Source organism: Protopterus annectens, chromosome 3.part1 (genome assembly GCF_019279795.1).
Source record: "Protopterus annectens isolate FY-2018-M chromosome 3.part1, PAN1.0, whole genome shotgun sequence".
Lineage (NCBI taxonomy): Eukaryota > Metazoa > Chordata > Ceratodontiformes > Protopteridae > Protopterus > Protopterus annectens.
In genome coordinates this window covers 780,355,846-780,370,223 of record NC_056732.1, presented here as the reverse complement: position 1 = coordinate 780,370,223, position 14,378 = coordinate 780,355,846, and positions in this window count along the sequence as shown.

The window sequence follows — 14,378 nt, the reverse complement described above, 5'->3', positions numbered from 1 at the left end:
TATAACCTGCATAATAACAATTAAAAGTGAACTGGAGCAAAGTGTCAGTGTCATAATGAATAAGGCACTGTGTGTGTGTGTGTGTGTGTGTGTGTGTGTGTGTGTGTGTGTGTGTGTGTGTGTGTGTGTGTGCGTGTTTGTGTGTGTGTGTGTATGTGCATAGGTATACACAGATATATAGTTATGATAGGAAACAGCACACAAGAATGACATATGTTCACAGGCTATGCCAATGGAAGTGAGGGGCCCAAGCAAAAAACATGTCACACGTAGCATGACCTCCCCCACAGCCAGACAGAGGAAACATACACGCAAACCCACAAACAATGTAAATAGTCCACTGCTCCCCAGACGACAAGGCAGGATAGAACCGGGGGGGTACAGAGTGCACCCGTGAAATCTAATCTTGGAACACAGACAGGAGTGTCCTGCAAAAATTGACATATAACCAAAGGAAGGTGATACGACGCCCATTGTGGCTGGGGTGGGTACATACCCGGAATACAAGGATGGGAAAGCCTGATGACCCATGGGTCAAGACAACGTATGACATGGGTCCTGTGAAGTGGGGAATGGGCAGTGTGTAGTGGTGTGCTCAGACCCGACCTGCACCCAGAGGAAGGATGGGTGCTGTAGAGTAGGTGCAGGTGGGGGAACTATGGGTAGCTAGTTATGGGTCTAGGTGTGCAGGTGTTGGCTGATGTGGGTTTATACGGACAGCCCCAGGGATGTGAGCAAAAGTGTTCAGAGGGCAGAGGCATCACCCACCGAGCAGGCACACCCACTACAAGTCCCACTGCAGCAAAGTCTAATCTATATGGCAAAGAACAGAATAACCAGATGTAGGTGTATATATGTAGAGGAATGTGTGTGTATATCTACCCATAGCTACATGGAGATATACCTGTCCCTGCCCGTAGTACAAATGTATACATACAGAGACAGAATACATATACATACCCACATATAGATATATACATATGTAGACACCCATACACCCATATGTTGTTAGATATACATAGACAGCAATATATAAATATATACATGTATGCATACATATACTTATATATCTGTATATAGTAATGTAGATATATATATATATATATATATATATATATATTTATATATATATATATATATATATATATATATATATATATATATATATATATATGTGTGTGTGTGTGAGTGTGTGTGTGTGTGTGTGTGTGTGTGTGTGTGTGTGTGTGTGTGTATGTAAATATACACATGTAAATAGCTAAGATATGATACAGCAGTTATGAACTACATATGTTCACAGGCTGTGCAAATGGGGGTGAGGCCTCCAATGAACAAACGTGTAACACGTAGCATCAACCACCCCCACCTAGACAGGTGAAACATACAAACACACGATACAAGTAAACACACCACTGCTTCCCAGACCACAGGCAGGATACTACCAGTGAGAGAGACCTGTGAGGTTTAATCTTGAAACAAAGACATCAATGTGGGACACCCCAAAAATTACTGATCATCGGAGTCAGTCCCTGTAATGATTCATCAAACCAGGCTGTAGACGTATATGGACCAGTAGGTTGTGTAAGCCTGATAACCCATGTACAATATAACACAATGTACGATATGGTCCCAACACATGGCGAGTGGGCAGTGTGTAGTGGTGTGGTTAGACCCCACCTGCACCCACAGTAAGGATGGGTGCTGTAGAGGAGTGGTAGGTGGGGGAACTATGGATATGCAATTATGGGCCTAGGCGTGCAGGTGTTGGCTGGCACAGTTGTATTAGGACCGCCTTGTGGATGTAAGTAATATTCTGGAATGGGCAGAGCTTATGACCATACCTCTCAACCCCTAAGAGCAAAACCACTGGACAGAACATAAACCGTTGGGGGAACAAATAGGGACAGAAAGCACATATTCCACTTACAACCTTAGAAAGCTGATAGAATATTAGGCATGCATTAGCATGACTCGGCTGAAGGATGTGGGGTACTAAACCCAATTACTTGTCTGTATTTAATGGTGTCAGTTCCCAGGTATTTGCCAGACAGCTGCAGATTGTAAGAGGAACACACTAATAGTATGGAGCAAATTCTGGACAGGCCATGGATTCTGTACAGTTGACCGGCATGCTTACGCTTAATGGGCAGCCATTCCCAATATGGGTGCCACCACACCACAGTCCACATTAAATGGCTAAGGTATGACCATATGAGTCGTTGCATAACCCACTACACAACACATCTATGAACACATGGTTGCAACACCCCACTGTAGGCATGTAAGCTGATGTAATAGGCATCACAAGATATTATTGCAGTCTTCACCACCACCCAAGGGTGTGAGTGTCAGATGCAAACACCAAATGCAGTGCATGTGCATGTGCGGGAGCAAGCAGGTTTAAGCCTGCTTGGCCACCGGTATGCGAGTATCATACTGGTGAAGCAATATAGAGGCTAATTGAGTGGAAAAAACTGTAACTGGAGGTTAGCATTGCTTAGATCCGTGCAAACCCGCACACATCCGCTCACAACCGCTTTAAAGTGCCTTAATCACTATGTATCCAACAACTTGTGTTCTGGCCAGCAACAAAATAGACAGCCTCTGCAAGGCTAGAACTCATAACCCTGTACATCACAGTCACAGTAGTTAACCACTATGCCCTGATAGCAATACATAGAAAGGAGGTATCAGCAAATTAATCCTCACCACAGGGAAATCAAATCAAACATGTGAATTGAATCAATGTACAATGTAATGTTCTATAACCTGCCACAGACCATAAATATGTGAACTGGAGTACTGCAGTAAACATAGAGTTGAGGTCTCACTGTAATAAAGTTATAAAGTCCCCAGGACCCCATACAGTGTATGTACATATGAATGATGGATACCAGACATATATATATAACCTGTAATGAATAAGACATAGCTTAGCCTTTTCGAAACCGGCCAATTACAGAAAAGTGCGGGAATCCGGCCCTACTTAAACCGAAGAGGTGGGAATATGGCTCATAACTGGTTGTAGCAGCCCCCTGCAGGCAGAATGGCTAGAGTGGAGAAGGCACTCACTTTAGAGTGCAGTGGTGGGGCATGCAGGAGTCCAAATTCATGGTATGTCTCCTGGTAAAGCACCATGACAGGAGACTACTGCAGGGCCAGTACCAGGGCTCGCAGTACAAAACAGAGGCCTGGGACAGTCTCGCCCATGACCTAGCTAGTGCCGCAGGTATCCCCCAGACTGGTGAGCAAGTCAGGCACCACCATGCAGACCTGAAGCAGCGGAAGGGGGGGGGGTGTCCGGGCATAGTGGATCCAGGAAGCAAGGCAGATGCAGAACACCCCAGAACTGAGTAACTACTCCTGCCACTACGTAGTTAATAATTGCCTAGTTTGTGTATACTTTGGATAGGTATGGCTAAATATCACTGTACTTCTCTGACAGATGCAGATGAGCATGCTGCGCACCAGCAAGCCTATGATGCTAGGCTGCAAAAGATGCGTCGCGAGGAAGGTTAGTTAATAGCCTGCATGTACTGTCATAACAAATGAATGTAAGAGCCTCAGAAAGTGTTGTACCAGTATACAGAATTGTGTAATATGCTGCGAATAAAGGTGTAACCCCTACATTGCTTCTGTTTACTCTGCAGTCATATGTTGTTGCACTGTTGTAGTTATTAAATAGCACTGTTGTAGTAAGCAGTGTTACCCACACTGTGGTATGCAGATAAAATGTGTATGAAGTGCTGTATAACAATGTTGGAAGTGCAAACAGGTCAGCTATATTAGACTAAATGCATTGCAAAGCCTCACAACAATTTTCTGATAGCATAGTGTACAGTGATCTTAACTGTAATGATTTTGTCACACACAGCAGGGCTTTGGATCCCAGGAACGCAAGTGAGTTGTATGCATAATCATTCCACACAATTGCACACAGTTTGTTAGAATGTTCAGAGAGAAAGCTGTATGCATATATACACTTAACAACTGTATAGATTATGCTAGACTGCTCAAATAGAAAGTGGTATGCATATTCATACCCCTCAACTCTTCCAATCTGCCCAGTATGTCCTGATAAATGGCCCACATCACCTGTTTTTTGCCCTGTTCCCCTAACAAATTAGTGTGATGATCCAAGAAATGTAGGCAGCTGTAGATTTATTTATTTTTATTTTACATTTGTTGACCGGGCTAGTCTAGCTGGATATATTTCCATTTTCACTAGAGGCCCGGGGAGAAAAGCTCCACACAGATATACAAAGTATAAAATATTGTTACATGGTGAAAAAGGATTAAAAAAACAAAACAAAAATAGGTAGTTAATACATTCTTGAGATAAAAACACCTGAGAAAAGTTACAGTAAAGCAGAGTAACGTTTAAGAGAGCTAGAACAGATATAATACAGTAAGAGTTATGCACAATAGATAAAAAACACTTGAGAAACAGTACAGTGAGCAGAATATAGCTTAAGACAGCTCAAAAACAGAATAGTAAGAGTTATGTACAATAGATCATATGAGATAGAATTATTTAAACACTAAGTTGATTAGTGTTTAAAAAGAGTCAGTCTTATTTACAAGTCAAAAGCATGTAGAAGTTTGGAAGTATGGCAAGAAGAGGAAGAAAGAGGGGTGAAGAAGATGGTTAGTCAGGGTTACTACAAGGGCATAGTCAGTGCATTTGGAGGTGTTTTCTAAGTTTTTGTTTAAAGAGTGGCAAGGATGTAGTTAGAGTTAGTTCAGTGGGTAGTAGGTTCCAGTGTTTTCCTGCTGTGTTGGTAAACAGAGAGTCACCAGCTGCATTATTAGACTTTGTTAAGCTGGCAAGAAGTTTGCTAGAAGAACGTAGGGAGGTCAGATTATTATATGGGACTATGAGTTTTGAGGGTATAGGGGTATTATTGGGTTGGTAAAATATATTGTGGGCAATTGTGAGTTGGGGGATAATCAGATGGTTTTGGAATTCGAGCCAATTTAGTTGTCTAAGATTTGAACAGTGATGGGTTCTGAAGGGATTGCCAGTAGCGAATCTAGCAATGTTATTATAGGAGGTTGCTAATTTGTTAAGGTTGGTTTTCTTAAGGTTGGTAAATATAGGTGAAGCATATAGGAGGGTTGAGATTAGATGGGAGTGAGCAATCTTGGCTCTGGCTGCTGAAGTTAAAAAGGGTTTTATTCTGTATAAGGAGCCTATTTTTCTGTTTACTGTTTTAATGGTATTGTTTATATGGTAATCAAATAAGAGATTATTATCAATGGTTATTCCTAGAAGTTTAGTGGTAGTGTCAGGGAGAATAACAGTACCATTATTTGAAGAGATTGAGAAGTCTAAGGGGGAAGACCTAGTAGTGGGTGTAAATAGAAGGAGTTTTGTTTTTTAGCATTAAGAAGGAGACAGCGTTTGGTATACCATGTTTCTACAGTGTTGAAAACATCTTGAGTAAGAGAATATAGTTCAGATGGAGAGGTTGATGAGCATATTAGTGTAGAGATGAGCATATTAGTGTAGATGACATATATATATATATATATATATATATATATATATATATATATATATATATATATATATATATGACATATAACTGATAGTCAGACTTATACATAGTCAGAGAATGTACATGCAAACATACCTGTCATCCCAGCATCTCACCCAAAGTGTATGACAGCAGTCAGCAGTCTCAAAACATGTTGCATTAACACCTGCATCTTGCCAAGCCTGTACATAAGACACAGGTCCCGTATATACTAATCTACAAACATATCATTGTACAATATAACGTGAGTGGGTAGTGTAATAATACATGTAAGGGACAGACCACTGCGGTGACTATGAATGTTGTGAAAACTACAAGGATTTATTAGTTGTTAATTGTACTCTCTCTCTCTCACCTCTACCATATGTGCAAAAATAACTGATTTACACAACTCATTCGGTATGTCCACACTCATAACCTTTGTTGGGACATATGTCTTATTGGTTTATAAATTTTCACATCTGTTTCTATGCATGTGCCATGTTAAAATACTCCCATATTGGTGCCCTGTTGCCATCAATGAAACCTGTGTGTTGTTGTAATGGCCACTGTTTACCCATATATGCATGTGTTCTGCAACTATTTTATATCTGGTGCCCTGGGTAATGGGAATACCTATGCATGCTCTTATAACTAATCGTGAATGCTGATGACGATTACTAACCCATATCTGCCTTAAACATGCTACAACGTAGCTCGTATGGGAAGGCCGGTCCCAGTGGACCCACCTGTCCCACCTCAGCTGGCCATGGCACCGGGCACCAGCACATCTGGGACCCAGCCTGAGACCTCCTCATCCATTGCCCCTGCATCACCTTTGGGTGGAACCACCACAGGGGATGGGGCTCAGCCCCCCCTAGAGCAGGAGCAGACAGGAACCTGTCACCTGTGGTACGGTCTGGGCCATGGTGCATAGGGAGCTCGAAAGGGAGATTCTAGACCACCTATGCCAGCTTAAGGGATGAGTGGTGCAACTAGAGGGTGAGCCTGCCCCTCCTACACAGCCCTCAGCACAGCCACCTTCTGGGCTGTGAATGTGCAGTGGTGACTGCCCATGGATGGGAACCTCAGCCCCTCTGTATCCATCTGTGGGCTCATGGGCTTGCAACTTCAAAAAAACCCTCCCCGTCCAAGGTGTTTTCCCCCAACATGTGTCATATACTGCCCCTGTATGCATTTTGTTTGTCTTGTCTGTCATCCTACCCAACCTATCCTCCCTGATCATACCTACTCTCCTTCCCCAACATCCCACTCTCACCTAGAAATAAAAGAAAAAAAGGGTAATCTGTTCCCGCAAAAAAAGCATGCCCCATACATAACTGTCCATTTTGCACATGTGTCCACTGGACACATGTAAACATTTCTAATTGGCAACACAGTATACTATTGTTGTCCTCACCCCTTTCTCAGGGTTGTGAGTGTCCAAATTTACCACCAAATTTATTGCATATGCACAGCTGTTGCTGTAGACGAAATGGATAGCTATGGACCTTCCCTACACCCTTCCTGCACATCCCTAGCTAGCTTGCCTACTGTCTTTCCCTCTTTGTGCTCCTTTTTCACCACTTTCCTATCACCCCTTTTTTCTTTTCTTTTAAAGAAATTAGCACAGGGTAAGCGGGAGTTAGCACTTTTAAGCAGCAGTGAGCGGGTTTCAGCCTGTTTGCACAGGGGTAAGCACTGCCTACACAGGTTAAGCAATCAAGAAGGTAAATGAGTGTAAGGAAGTGTAACCAAAAGTAACCACTGCTTACCGTTGTGCAAACCCGTGCACACCCGCTCACAACTGCTTAAAAGTGCCTTAATCACTCCGTATCCAACGGACCTTGTTCTGCCCAGCAACAAAATAAATGGCCTTGGCAAGTCTCAAAACCAGGGCCCTGCACACCACAGCCAATGTGATTTACCACTAAGCCATGGCAGATATTCAGACACTGGATTCTATCACAAACATAGCATCCAGCTTAGTCATTCAACAGTATAGGAAATGTATTCCATTATGTAGATGTATGTGTGTGTGTTTATGTCCAGATATATATACATACATACATATATATATATACATATATATATATATATATATATATATATATATATATATATATATATATATATATATATATATATATATATATCAAGAACATACCATGTGACAACAAAGCAGTAAAATAGAATGAAAAGGGAAACACCAGCAACTCCTGTATTATGTAGTGGTGTTGTCCAATGCAATAACAAGACTCCCTCAGATAGACATGTGCCATTAATACATGCTAACATTTGTACATTGGCCAACTACAGTACTTTGAGCATTTCATTTACATTAACAAAACAGTTTCTGTCCAGTCATTATGTGAGAACAGTACTCTTGCAAGGTGCTGTGTGCAACATCATCATCATTAAAAAGTTAAATGGGGTAACCATAGAGGGACCAGTAGTGTTGTGCGTACAATGGGGTCATGTGCATCACGTGCACCTGGGACCTTTAGGGGTCATGTGCATAACAGGATCGTGTGCTTGAGAGAGGGATGAGGACAACAGTAGTATGTTGTGAAGCAAATTAAAAAGGTTACATGTGTCCAGTGGACATGTGTATGAAATGGACAGTTATGTAAGGGGCAAAAGTTGTTCTGGGAATAGATTGGCCTTTTGTTTTTGTAAGGTGAGAGTGGGATGTTGGGGAAGGAGAGTGGGTATGCTCATGGAGGATAGGTTGGGTAGTATGACAGAGAAGACAGCATACAGGGGCAGTATATGACACATGTGGGGGGGCATACACCTTGGATGGGGAAGGGTGTTTGGCAGTCACAAGCCCATGAGCCCCCAAATGGAAACAGTGGGATGGAGGTCCCCACCAATGGGCAGCCACCACTGCACCTTCACAGCCACAAAGGTGGCTGTGCTGGGGCTGCCTAGGAGGGGCAGGCTCACCCTCTAAATGTGACACTCTGCCCTCGAGCTGGTGTAGCTGGCATCAAAACCTCTTATTGAGTCCCCTATGCAACACAGCCTGGACTGTACAATGGCTGACAAGTTCCTGTCTGGACCTGTTCTCAGGGGGGGCAAGCCCCATCCTCATTGGTGGTTCCACCAGAAGGTGGTGCAGAGCCAACAGAGGTGGAAGTTCAAGGCTGGGCCCCAGACGTGCTGGTGCCCGGTGCCATGGGCAGCTGAAGTGGGACACGTGGTTCTGCCAAGACCTCCAAACCCATACAGCCTATGGTGTTGCAGTTTTAGCACAGATAAGGCTTAGTAATAGTCAACAGCATTCAGGATTACTTATAACAGCATGCATAGATATTACCATCAACTAAATACAACAGATGTCACACATTTGCAGAGGGAACACAACACATGCATATATACTGCATGACATCTGTCCAAAGCGTAGATGACTTGTGACTACAGCTATGAACAGTGGCCCGCTATTGGCATGTCACTGCGATAACCTCAGACAGGGACTGTCATACCACTGTTTCATGTGGCGTATGTCCAATCAGGGATGTGATGGCAGTAACCCTCATCACTGTCACTGTGTACTGACTGCAATCCTCACACTATGCTTCTGCAGTTCACAAAAGTGTGTTCTGTGAGTAACACAAGAAACAAATGGTTTCACACACTGACCAGTCCACAGATGACCTACAGATGGATGTTTCCTCACAAACAGAGCGCTGTCTTGTCAGTTATTAAAATATGCAGGCTAGCCATTACCACATACAACTTGTTAAATTGGCAGTAATCTGAATGAGGCATAGCTACACTTACATGCTGTAGTCATGTCTGGCACATCACCCTCCTGTCTTTAGGCTATTTTCCACTGTGTATGTTGTTTGAGGAATATCCAGATTTCATCTGTGATGCTGTTTACCAAACACCAGATCCAGGTTCCACTCACAGCGACTGTCATGGGCAAACACCAACATAATGTTCCTAGATATTGTACTGTGTTTCCATGCAATTGGCTATGCGAATGTCGCCACAGCTGTTTCACATGCAATCAGCTAGAGGAGGACTGCAATAGATACAGAGGCCATCACCTGATCATGACCATCACCTACAAAACACAAGCTGTTGCTGAGCAGGTGTACATCTCCACATCCACCAGAGAGTGTATGGGAGGGACAGACAGAAGCAAAGTACATCAGAGAAGTGCTGGGAGACTAAAACCTAGGCATCGTCTGTCACACACCTACCAGTACAGGGGTTTAAACCCCTGACTGACTAGCCATTACTAGTGCATGCAGTTACTCCATGTGCCACATAGCTGACATGTTGGTGTGCTGTAAGAACATATATGTATGCTGGTGAGTGACATCTGCAACAGAGATATAGTAGACACACATTAGATGTAGCACACATGGCTGTCCACATGAACAGATGTCATTGTCAACATAACCGCACTCTCTAAGGGACTCAGACACATTGGCACACTTTGGCAGGCTCACAAATACACTTCCTAACTACTTAGTTTGCCACACTACAGTAATGCACAAGTATTACATGCACCACAGGGGTTATCCTGAGGTTCTATGGGCTAGGGCATGTGAACATGTCTGACATCAGTCAGTATGCCAATGGGAGTTATACTGAATGTGACTGTAGTTGGGAACATCATACCCCACACGTAGACACAAGGTGCCAGTACTGACAAGCATGTGTGCATTGCTTCATGGGTGTGTAGTGATTGGCTGTGCAAGATGGCTGTACAAGGCTGGGTGAGGGGTAATCCTTGGCATCAGGCCACCTGACAATGGTCTGCGGTGTGGTTCAGGGGTGTAGTGTCTGCAATGTCCCACACAGATGGCTATTGTATTAACTGTCCTGTCATCCTGGTTACCTTTTTGTGTGGCCATTGCTTTGCAATGCATGCCATGTCTGTGTTTGATAGTCCTTGACATGGACATTGCCTGGGATGTGCACATCCCACATTAATGTACAGTGACATGTTTAAGTGTACCTGGTTTGCCTGTCACATGTGTACACAGACTGTTATCATCAGATGTGCCAGTGCTGGCCTGGTGTGGCAGGACCTGATAATAGACAGCAAGTTGACCCTGCATCTGCATTGATAGCATGATACAGATATTCCCTGGTGTTGGTTGCATCTGCCCATACAGGGCATATGTGTAAGGCATTGTATGTCCTTTGTGGATCACATTTGATGGCACATATGTTGCAGGCGTCCAGTGGGGGCATAGTGAAGGCGCATTGTCTGCAATTATGTGCCTATTGTACTGGTGGACAGGGTGCCATGCCCTCTGCAACCAACTGCATTCACACCATGCCTACTATCTGTCAACAATGTGCAGGGTACTAGCAACATAGCAGGACTTTCTAGGCGTGTGTGTTTGTGTATGACACATGGGTTCAGACTGTATTCTGGGTAATAGTAGGGTTGCTTAATTTGTTCACCAGGTCTTTTGCCAGATGTAAGGGTATGGCTTGCCAACACAGTCTCTTGGCTGATTGAAATCTGTAATCCTCATGAGGTGGACATTGTGACATATAATATGGCCACCATATAAGAAAACTACAAAACCCACTCCTCAACATGTCCAGTGGTTAGACATTCACAACCACCTCCACACAGGCTCTGACTGTCAAGCCATGTCCAGGAGTAGAACTCCTACCTAACAATATTACCCACTACAGCATTACGCAGTTATAGGACATGCTACTCTCCGTACTAGGCTACCCTATCCTCAAAGGTGTATTTTAGAAGGAATGACATCAGCAGGTTTACCAAAGTGGGATATTTCAAATTTCCTCCACGTGAGTAGCCCAAAGTGCATTGCTCACAAAACAGACAGTCAGATGCATACAACACATCCACAACTGAAATATGTGGGTATAGAACCCCTGACCAAGATCTACATCCCATTACTGCATGGAAATGTTATAGAATGCACCATGAGGATTACTAGGGAACTCATTCCCCAGAGGTGTATTTGACAAGGAATGACATCAGCAGAATCACCAACGTAGGGTACTGTAAACGTCCTGCAAGTGAGTAGGCTATAATGCATTGCGCCCTACACAGACATTGAAACACACAGAAAACATACATAACTGCCATGGTTGTGAATGAAACCCTACCACAGTTCTAAATCACACTCCAGCAGTACACAGTTACCTAACGCGCTACAGACATTACTGGGTTACAGCAGTCCCAGACGTGTATTTCTAGTTGGGTGACATCAGCACCCTTGCTAAAGTTGAGTATGTGAATTGTAAGAAGTGTGCATACTCTGCAAGCCATTGTTCCTTTCTCAGGCAGGCAGACAGACAAACAGTTGGCAAGTCTGGAATTAGAACACCTACCAAACTAGTTTATCCCACTACAGCATTACGCAGGTACAGGACACGCTACAGAAATTATTGGGTTACAGTAGTCCCAGAGGTATATTTCTAGGTGGTTGACATCAGCCCCCTTGCAAAAGTTGAGTATGTGAATTGTAAGGACTGTGCATATTCTAAAAAGCATTGTTTCTTTCTCAGGCAGACAGACACACACATACACACACACACACACACACACACACACACACACACACACACACACACACACACACACACACACACACAGTTGGCAAGTCTGGGATTAGAATACCTACCAAATCAGTTTATCACACTACAGCATTACACAGTTACAGGATGCGCTATAGAGATTACTGGGTTATAACAGTCACAGAGGTGTATTTCTAGGTGGCTGAAATCAGCACCCTTGTCAAAGTTGAATATTTGAATTGTAAGGAGTGTGCGTACTCTAAAAAGCATTGTTCCCTTCTCAGGCAGGCAGATACACACACACAGTTGGCAAGTTTGGGATTAGAACACCTACCAAACTAGTTTATCACACTACAGCATTATGCAGGTACAGGACATGCTACAGAGATTATTGGGTTACAGTAGTCCCAGAGGTGTATTTCTAGGAGGGTGACATCAGCAGGATTGCCAAAGAAGGGCATTTCAAGTGTACTGCGAGTTGCACATGTTTTTTACCTGTGTGTACCTGCTGCTTACTGTCACAAAAACTCATTTATACCTGCTTACAACTGCCTTATTCAGTCCTAAATGACATTATCAGCAACCCTTGCAGGTCTTGAACCCTTGACCATGCACGACAAGGTCACTGGACTTACCACTAAGCCATTTAAGTTGTATACATGTGGCATGGTTTTTATAATACACATTTTAATACAGGTATTCCACAGTACTGAAAACAAATGGGACAGTCACTTTTTGTACATATGTACAGTACCCTTGAATGTACTGCACTCTGTGAAACAACATAGACAAGTCTACATATGTACAACTGTTATAACTAAATACTAAATACATATATGCACTTACGGGATGTGTATACACACACACACACACACACACACACACACACACACATATATATATATATATATATATATATATATATATATATATATATATATATATATATATATATACACATACACAGACACAGGTATAGCCATATATATAAACATATCTGAACACCCTTTATGATACAGAAGGGTTGCAAAGGAATTGACATGTACACAAAACAGAGGCAACTCTTGTTTTATAACATTTAAATCTTAATCAGTTCACCAGAGAAGGGACAGTTGTTGTGTATGTGGAGTTTGGGGTAGGGAATGATGGCTAAGGAAATATACCTCAGGGATTTTGGAGTTTAGTTGGGGAATGTTGGGTATGGACATACACCCCAGGGACCACATCTGTATCACTGCTTGCCAGTGGCACAGGAAAATAACATATCCAACAGTATTAGTTCTTGACTGTCTATTCTTTTCTATTCCTAACTATGTAATAATTTCTAAACTCCACTCACCACAGATGACTACTATGGTGTGCGGCATGTTAAAAGACATAACACATGTGTATGCCTGGCTACAGGGTAGTCACACATACACAAACACACACACACTTGCCAGTATTGCACTTACAAGTCTTGCCTATATAAAGGTAACTAGTAGAGTGGTATGCAGTTGGGGTATGTGCCACAGAACCCATACAATTACACTTACTCTGATTCTGTTTCTGAGCTGGGTGACATCACAGGACTGATTACTTGCAGTGGGGAGGGGGAAAAGGGTGGTTTAGCAGATGACAAGGATAAATGCCAATGCAAAAGGTTTCTCTTTGGAAAGCAGTAAAATCCGTGATCATGACAGGATGCAGACACAAATACACACACACAACCACACTCGATCATTTACTGGCACACACAAGCACACACAGTTGCCAGTGGTGGGATCAGAACTCCTGCCTATCTACAGATCACTATTACAGTACTACGCAGGTACGAGACGAGACACAGAGATTACACATTTCAAAGCAGTTAGAATGCCCTTCTAAGATTGAGGACATCAACAGGGATACTAACAGTTAAGATGTACATAGCTGTAAACCTGTGTGTTTAAAGTAGGAGTCCATTACAACCTGTATGCACAAACAAGACACATCATCTGCAGGTAAGACATAGGTAGGCCTGAGAGGTATAGTTGTAGCACAACAAGCCCTGAACTAGAGTATGTCCATCTGTCGAATGGACAACTACTATCACTATACAGGGTTACAGTGGTCATGCTCATACACATAGAATCACAGGACTTGTTTGGATGCATTGACTCCAATTACACAAGTTCACAGTGTGCATGCTCATACACTTAGTACCACAGGGCCATTTGGGATGCACTATGAATGATTACAACTACACAAGGTTATACTGGGCATGCTTACACACTTAGAAACAATGGGCTTGTTTGGATGCACTGACTCAAATTACACAAGGTGATTGGCCCCCAAAGTACGTGTACAGCT